Genomic DNA, 8,342 nt, shown 5'->3' with positions numbered 1-8,342 from the left:
GAATCTCTCCAGATCCTTCAGATTCCCAGGACTCTCCTCTTCAGCTTATCCCACAGGTTTTCTATGGGGTTTAGGTCAGGGAACTGGGATGGCCACGGAAAAACCTTGATTCTGTGGTCAGTGAACCATTTGTGTGTTGATTTTGAGGTGTTCTTTGGTTCATTGTCCTGCTAGAAGATCCAACCGCGGCCCAGTTGAAGCTTCCTAGCAGAGGCAGTCAGGTTTTGATTTCATATCTGCTGGTACTTGATGGAGTCCATGATGCTATGTATCCTAACTAGTTGTCCAGGGCCTTTTGAAGAAAAACAGCCCCACAACATCAAAGATCCACCACCATACCTCACAGTGGGGATGAGGTACTTTTCTGCATGGCTATCTCCAAAAAGCTCTATGTTGGTCTCATCTGACCCTAGAACCCGGTCCCATTGAAACTCTATGTTGGTCTCATCTGACCATAGAACCCGGTCCCATTGAAACTCTATGTTGGTCTCATCTGACCACAGAACCCGGTCCCATTGAAACTCTATGTTGGTCTCATCTGACCGTAGAACCCGGTCCCATTGAAACTCTATGTTGGTCTCATCTGACCCTAGAACCCGGTCCCATTGAAACTCTATGTTGGTCTCATCTGACCCTAGAACCCGGTCCCATTGAAACTCTATGTTGGTCTCATCTGACCCTAGAACCCGGTCCCATTGAAACTCTATGTTGGTCTCATCTGACCCTAGAACCCGGTCCCATTGAAACTCTATGTTGGTCTCATCTGACCGTAGAACCCGGTCCCATTGAAACTCTATGTTGGTCTCATATGACCGTAGAACCCGGTCCCATTGAAACTCTATGTTGGTCTCATCTGACCATAGAACCCGGTCCCATTGAAACTCTATGTTGGTCTCATCTGACCACAGAACCCGGTCCCATTGAAACTCTATGTTGGTCTCATCTGACCGTAGAACCCGGTCCCATTGAAACTCTATGTTGGTCTCATCTGACCATAGAACCCGGTCCCATTGAAACTCTATGTTGGTCTCATATGACCGTAGAACCCGGTCCCATTGAAACTCTATGTTGGTCTCATCTGACCACAGAACCCGGTCCCATTGAAACTCTATGTTGGTCTCATCTGACCGTAGAACCCGGTCCCATTGAAACTCTATGTTGGTCTCATATGACCGTAGAACCCGGTCCCATTGAAACTCTATGTTGGTCTCATCTGACCACAGAACCCGGTCCCATTGAAACTCTATGTTGGTCTCATCTGACCGTAGAACCCGGTCCCATTGAAACTCTATGTTGGTCTCATATGACCGTAGAACCCGGTCCCATTGAAACTCTATGTTGGTCTCATCTGACCATAGAACCCGGTCCCATTGAAACTCTATGTTGGTCTCATCTGACCACAGAACCCGGTCCCATTGAAACTCTATGTTGGTCTCATCTGACCACAGAACCCGGTCCCATTGAAACTCTATGTTGGTCTCATCTGACCCTAGAACCCGGTCCCATTGAAACTCTATGTTGGTCTCATCTGACCATAGAACCGGTCCCATTGAAACTCTATGTTGGTCTCATCTGACCCTAGAACCCGGTCCCATTGAAACTCTATGTTGGTCTCATCTGACCGTAGAACCCGGTCCCATTGAAACTCTATGTTGGTCTCATCTGACCGTAGAACCTGGTCCCATTGAAACTCTATGTTGGTCTCATCTGACCGTAGAACCCGGTCCCATTGAAACTCTATGTTGGTCTCATCTGACCATAGAACCCGATCTCAGTGAAAGTTCCACTAACGTTTGGCAAACTGTAGGCACTTGAGTTTGTTGTTTGATGACATCAAAGGCTTTTTTTTTATGACAACCCTCCCAAACAACTTGTGGTTATGTAGATGGCGTCTGATCGTAGTTTTGGAGACTTTCTGACCCCAAGACCCAACTAACATCTGCATTTCTCCAGCTGTGATCCTTGGAGATTTTTTGGGCCACTCAAACCATCTTCCTCACTGGGGTCAATATAGACCCACGTCCTCTCCTAGGCCGATTGTTAACATCTCTAGTTGCTTTAAAATTCTTCATTATTGCCCTGATAGTGGAAATGGGCATTTTCAGCCATTAAAGCCATTAAGCTATTTTCTTAAAGCCATTTCCTGATTTGTGCAGCTCAACAACCTTTTGTCACACATCATTACTGTATTCTCAGGTCTTTCCCATAGTGATGGATGACTATGGGAACATGGCCTGTGTGTCACCTCATATTTATACCCCAGTGAAACAGAATGTCATGGCTTACCACTTAAGTGTTCCTAATCACTCAGGTGAACTTTAAAAAAATATATAGATTTCTTTTGTTTTATTTATTTAACTAGACAAGTCAGTTATGAACAAATACTTATTGACAATGACAGCCTACCACATGAATGGGAATATTTTACATTTATTTATTTAACTAGGCAAGTCAGTTAAGAACAAATTCTTATTTCCAACGACATGCTAGGAACAGTGGATTCAGGGGCAGAAAGACAGATGTTTACCTTGTCAGCTCAGGGATTTGATCGTGCAACTTTTCGGTTACTAGTCCAACGCCCTGACCACTAGGCTACCTGCCGCCCCAATATTGTCACGGCTGTTGAAAGGAGAGGACCAAGGTGCAGCGTGGTGAGGATACATTTTCTTTATTTTAATCAAAATGACGCCGAACAAAAACAATAAACATTACAAAAACAAACCGTGAAGCTAAAGGCTATGTGTCCTAAACAAAGTCAACTTCCCACAAAGACAGGTGGAAAAAAGAGCTACCTAAGTATGGCTCCCAATTAGAGACAACGATAGACAGCTGTCCCTGATTGAGAACCATACCCGGCCAAAACATAGAACTACAAAACATAGAAACACAAAACATAGAATGCCCACCCCAACTCACGCCCTGACCAAACCAAAATAGAGACATAAAAAGGATCTCTAAGATCAGAGGATAAATAGCAAATCTTTTTTTTATTCACTGCCCAATTTGCTCATATTTACCCAGGGTGCCAATATTAGTGGAAGGCAATGTACAGTATGAGTTCCAGGATGTCGTCCTTAAAATGTACGTTAGTTTCCTGATTTATCATCTGGTGTACATGTGTGAACGATTCAAAACAAAGAGGGTGTAAAGAAGAATTATTAGACAATTTGCCTTAATAACTGAGCTGCTGGATGCATTATGCTAACCACGTTAAAGGAAACCCTCTCCTCCCTCTGTAACTTCGGTGTCCTCCTACAGTTTATTTTCAAGGTTGATCAAGGAAGTGGTTAATTAACATTAGCACGTACTGTATTACACAGCGATTCCAGCTTTGGTAAAGCCTTTGAACCCCCCCCCCCCCCACTAGATTTTGCTACGAGAGACCTTCAAAGTTACGGGATTGTTTAGTTTAGGTCAGATTTGCCAGCAGAAAAAATAATAATAGCATTTTCATGTCTATAATTTCTGATGGAAATTTCCCTTGTCATAACTGTGTCCACTGTGATGCCATGACCAGAGGGAACTTTCAATGGGACCGCACCATGACAATCTGGTACCTTCAGAACCTCAACATGACAGTCTGGTACCTTCAGAACCACACCATGACAGTCTGGTACCTTCAGAACCACACCATGACAGTCTGGTACCTTCAGAACCACAACATGACAGTCTGGTACCTTCAGAACCACAACATCACAGTCTGGTACCTTCAGAACCACACCATGATAATCTGGTACCTTCAGAACCACACCATGACAGTCTGGTACCTTCAAAACCACATCATGACAGTCTGGTACCTTCAGAACCACAAAATGACAATCTGGTACCATCTGAACCACACCATGACAGTCTGGTACCATCAGAACCACACCATGACAGTCTGGTACCATCAGAACCATAACATGACAGTCTGGTACCATCTGAACCACACCATGACAGTCTGGTACCATCAGAACCACACCATGACAGTCTGGTACCATCAGAACCATAACATGACAGTCTGGTACCATCAGTACCACACCATGACAGTCTGGTACCTTCAGAACCACACCATCACAGTCTGGTACCTTCAGAACCACAATATGACAGTCTGGTACCTTCAGAACCACAATATGACAGTCTGGTACCTTCAGAACCACAATATGACAGTCTGGTACCTTCAGAACCGCACCATGACAATCTGGTACCTTCAGAACCACACCATCACAGTCTGGTACCTTCAAAACCACACCATGACAATCTGGTACCTTCAGAACCACACCATGACAATCTGGTACCTTCAGAACCACACCATGACAGTATGGTACCATCAGAACCACACCATGACAGTCTGGTACCATCAGAACCATAACATGACAGTCTGGTACCATCTGAACCACACCATGACAGTCTGGTACCATCAGAACCACACCATGACAGTCTGGTACCATCAGAACCATAACATGACAGTCTGGTACCATCAGTACCACACCATGACAGTCTGGTACCTTCAGAACCACACCATCACAGTCTGGTACCTTCAGAACCACAATATGACAGTCTGGTACCTTCAGAACCACAATATGACAGTCTGGTACCTTCAGAACCACAATATGACAGTCTGGTACCTTCAGAACCGCACCATGACAATCTGGTACCTTCAGAACCACACCATCACAGTCTGGTACCTTCAGAACCACAATATGACAATCTGGTACCTTCAGAACCACAATATGACAGTCTGGTACCTTCAGAACCACAATATGACAGTCTGGTACCTTCAGAACTGCACCATGACAGTCTGGTACCTTCAGAACCACACCATGCAAGTCTGGTACCATCAGAACCACAATATGACAGTCTGGTACCTTCAGAACCGCACCATGACAGTCTGGTACCTTCAGAACCACACCATGCCAGTCTGGTACCATCAGAACCACAATATGACAGTCTGGTACCTTCAGAACCACAATACAACAGTCTGGTACCTTCAGAACCACACCATGCCAGTCTGGTACCTTCAGAACCACACCATGACAATCTGGTACCATCAGAACCACACCATGACAGTCTGGTACCTTCAGAACCACAACATGACAATCTGGTACCTTCAGAACCACACCATGACAGTCCGGTACCTTCAGAACCACACCATGACAGTCTGGTACCTTCAGAACCATACCATGACAGTCTGGTACCATCAGAACCGCACCATGACAGGCTGGTACCATCAGAACCACACCATGACAGTCTGGTACCTTCAGAACCACACCATGACAATCTGGTACCTTAAGAACCACACCATGACAGTCTGGTACCATCAGAACCACACCATGACAGTCTGGTACCATCAGAACCACACCATGACAGTCTGGTACCTTCAGAACCACACCATGACTATCTGGTACCTTCAGAACCACACCATGACAGTATGGTACCATCAGAACCACACCATGACAGTCTGGTACCATCAGAACCACACATGACAGTCTGGTACCATCAGAACCACACCATGACAATCTGGTACATTCAGAACCACACATGACAGTCTGGTACCATCAGAACCACACCATGACAGTCTGGTACCATCAGAACCACACCATGACAGTCTGGTACCTTCAGAACCACACCATGACAGTCTGGTACCTTCAGAACCACAACATGCCAGTCTGGTACCTTCAGAACCACACCATGATAATCTGGTACCTTCAGAACCACACCATCACAGTCTGGCACCTTCAGAACCACAATATGACAGTCTGGTACCTTTAGAACCACAATATGACAGTCGGGTACCTTCAGAACCACACCATCACAGTCTGGTACCTTCAGAAAAACACCATGACAGTCTGGTACCTTCAGAACCACACCATGACAGTCTGGTACCTTCAGAACCACAACATGCCAGTCTGGTACCTTCAGAACCACAATATGACAGTCTGGTACCTTCAGAACCGCACCATGACAATCTGGTACCTTCAGAACCACACCATCACAGTCTGGTACCTTCAGAACCACAATATGACAGTCTGGTACCTTTAGAACCACAATATGACAGTCTGATACCTTCAGAACCACAATATGACAGTCTGGTACCTTCAGAACCGCACCATGACAATCTGGTACCTTCAGAACCACACCATCACAGTCTGGTACCTTCAGAACCACAATATGACAGTCTGGTACCTTCAGAACCACAATATGACAGTCTGGTACCTTCAGAACCACAATATGACAGTCTGGTACCTTCAGAACCGCACCATGACAATCTGGTACCATCAGAACCACACCATCACAGTCTGGTACCTTCAGAACCACAATATGACAGTCTGGTACCTTCAGAACCACAATATGACAGTCTGGTACCTTCAGAACCGCACCATGACAGTCTGGTACCTTCAGAACCACACCATGCAAGTCTGGTACCATCAGAACCACAATATGACAGTCTGGTACCTTCAGAACCGCACCATGACAGTCTGGTACCTTCAGAACCACACCATGCCAGTCTGGTACCATCAGAACCACAATATGACAGTCTGGTACCTTCAGAACCACAATACAACAGTCTGGTACCTTCAGAACCACACCATGCCAGTCTGGTACCTTCAGAACCACACCATGACAATCTGGTACCATCAGAACCACACCATGACAGTCTGGTACCTTCAGAACCACAACATGACAATCTGGTACCTTCAGAACCACACCATGACAGTCCGGTACCTTCAGAACCATACCATGACAGTGTGGTACCATCAGAACCACACCATGACAGTCTGGTACCATCAGAACCACACCATGACAGTCTGGTACCTTCAGAACCACACCATGACAATCTGGTACCTTCAGAACCACACCATGACAGTCTGGTACCATCAGAACCACAATATGACAGTCTGGTACCTTCAGTACCACACCATGCCAGTCTGGTACCTTCAGAACCACACCATGACAGTCTGGTACCTTCAGAACCATACCATGACAGTCTGGTACCATCAGAACCACACCATGACAGTCTGGTACCATCAGAACCACACCATGACAGTCTGGTACCATCAGAACCACACCATGACAGTCTGGTACCTTCAGAACCACACCATGACAATCTGGTACCTTCAGAACCACACCATGACAGTCTGGTACCATCAGAACCACAATATGACAGTCTGGTACCTTCAGTACCACACCATGCCAGTCTGGTACCTTCAGAACCACACCATGACAGTCTGGTACCTTCAGAACCATACCATGACAGTCTGGTACCATCAGAACCACACCATGACAGTCTGGTACCTTCAGTACCACACCATGCCAGTCTGGTACCTTCAGAACCACACCATGACAGTCTGGTACCTTCAGAACCACACCATGCCAGTCTCGTACCTTCAGAACCACACCATGACAGTCTGGTACCTTCAGAACCGCAATATGATAGTCTGGTACCATCAAACCACAATATGACAGTCTGGTACCATCAGAACCACACCATGACAGTCTGGTACCTTCAGAACCACACCATGACAGTCTGGTACCATCAGAACCACAATATGACAGTCTGGTACCTTCAGTACCACACCATGCCAGTCTGGTACCTTCAGAACCACACCATGACAGTCTGGTACCTTCAGAACCACACCATGCCAGTCTCGTACCTTCAGAACCACACCATGACAGTCTGGTACCTTCAGAACCGCAATATGATAGTCTGGTACCATCAAACCACAATATGACAGTCTGGTACCATCAGAACCACACCATGACAGTCTGATACCTTCAGAACAACACCATGCCAGTCTGGTACCTTCAGAACCACACCATGACAATCTGGTACCTTCAGAACCACACCATGACAATCTGGTACCTTCAGAACCACACCATGACAGTATGGTACCTTCAGAACCACACCATGACAGTATGGTACCATCAGAACCACACCATGACAGTCTGGTACCTTCAGAACCACAACATACCAGTCTGGTACCTTCAGAACCACACCATGACAATCTGGTACCTTCAGAACCACACCATGACAATCTGGTACCTTCAGAACCACACCATGACAATCTGGTACCTTCAGAACCACACCATGACAGTATGGTACCTTCAGAACCACACCATGACAGTATGGTACCTTCAGAACCACACCATCACAGTCTGGTACCATCAGAACCACACCATGACAGTCTGGTACCTTCAGAACCACACCATGACAATCTGGTACCTCACAACATGACAGTCTGGTACCTTCAGAACCACATCATGACAATCTGGTACCTTCAGAACCACACCATGACAATCTGGTACAGTCAAAACCACACCATGACAGTCTGGTACCATCAGAACCACACCATGACAGTCTG

Source organism: Salvelinus alpinus, chromosome 24 (assembly GCF_045679555.1).
Source record: "Salvelinus alpinus chromosome 24, SLU_Salpinus.1, whole genome shotgun sequence".
Classification (NCBI taxonomy): domain Eukaryota; kingdom Metazoa; phylum Chordata; class Actinopteri; order Salmoniformes; family Salmonidae; genus Salvelinus; species Salvelinus alpinus.
Note: the sequence above shows the minus strand (reverse complement) of the source record.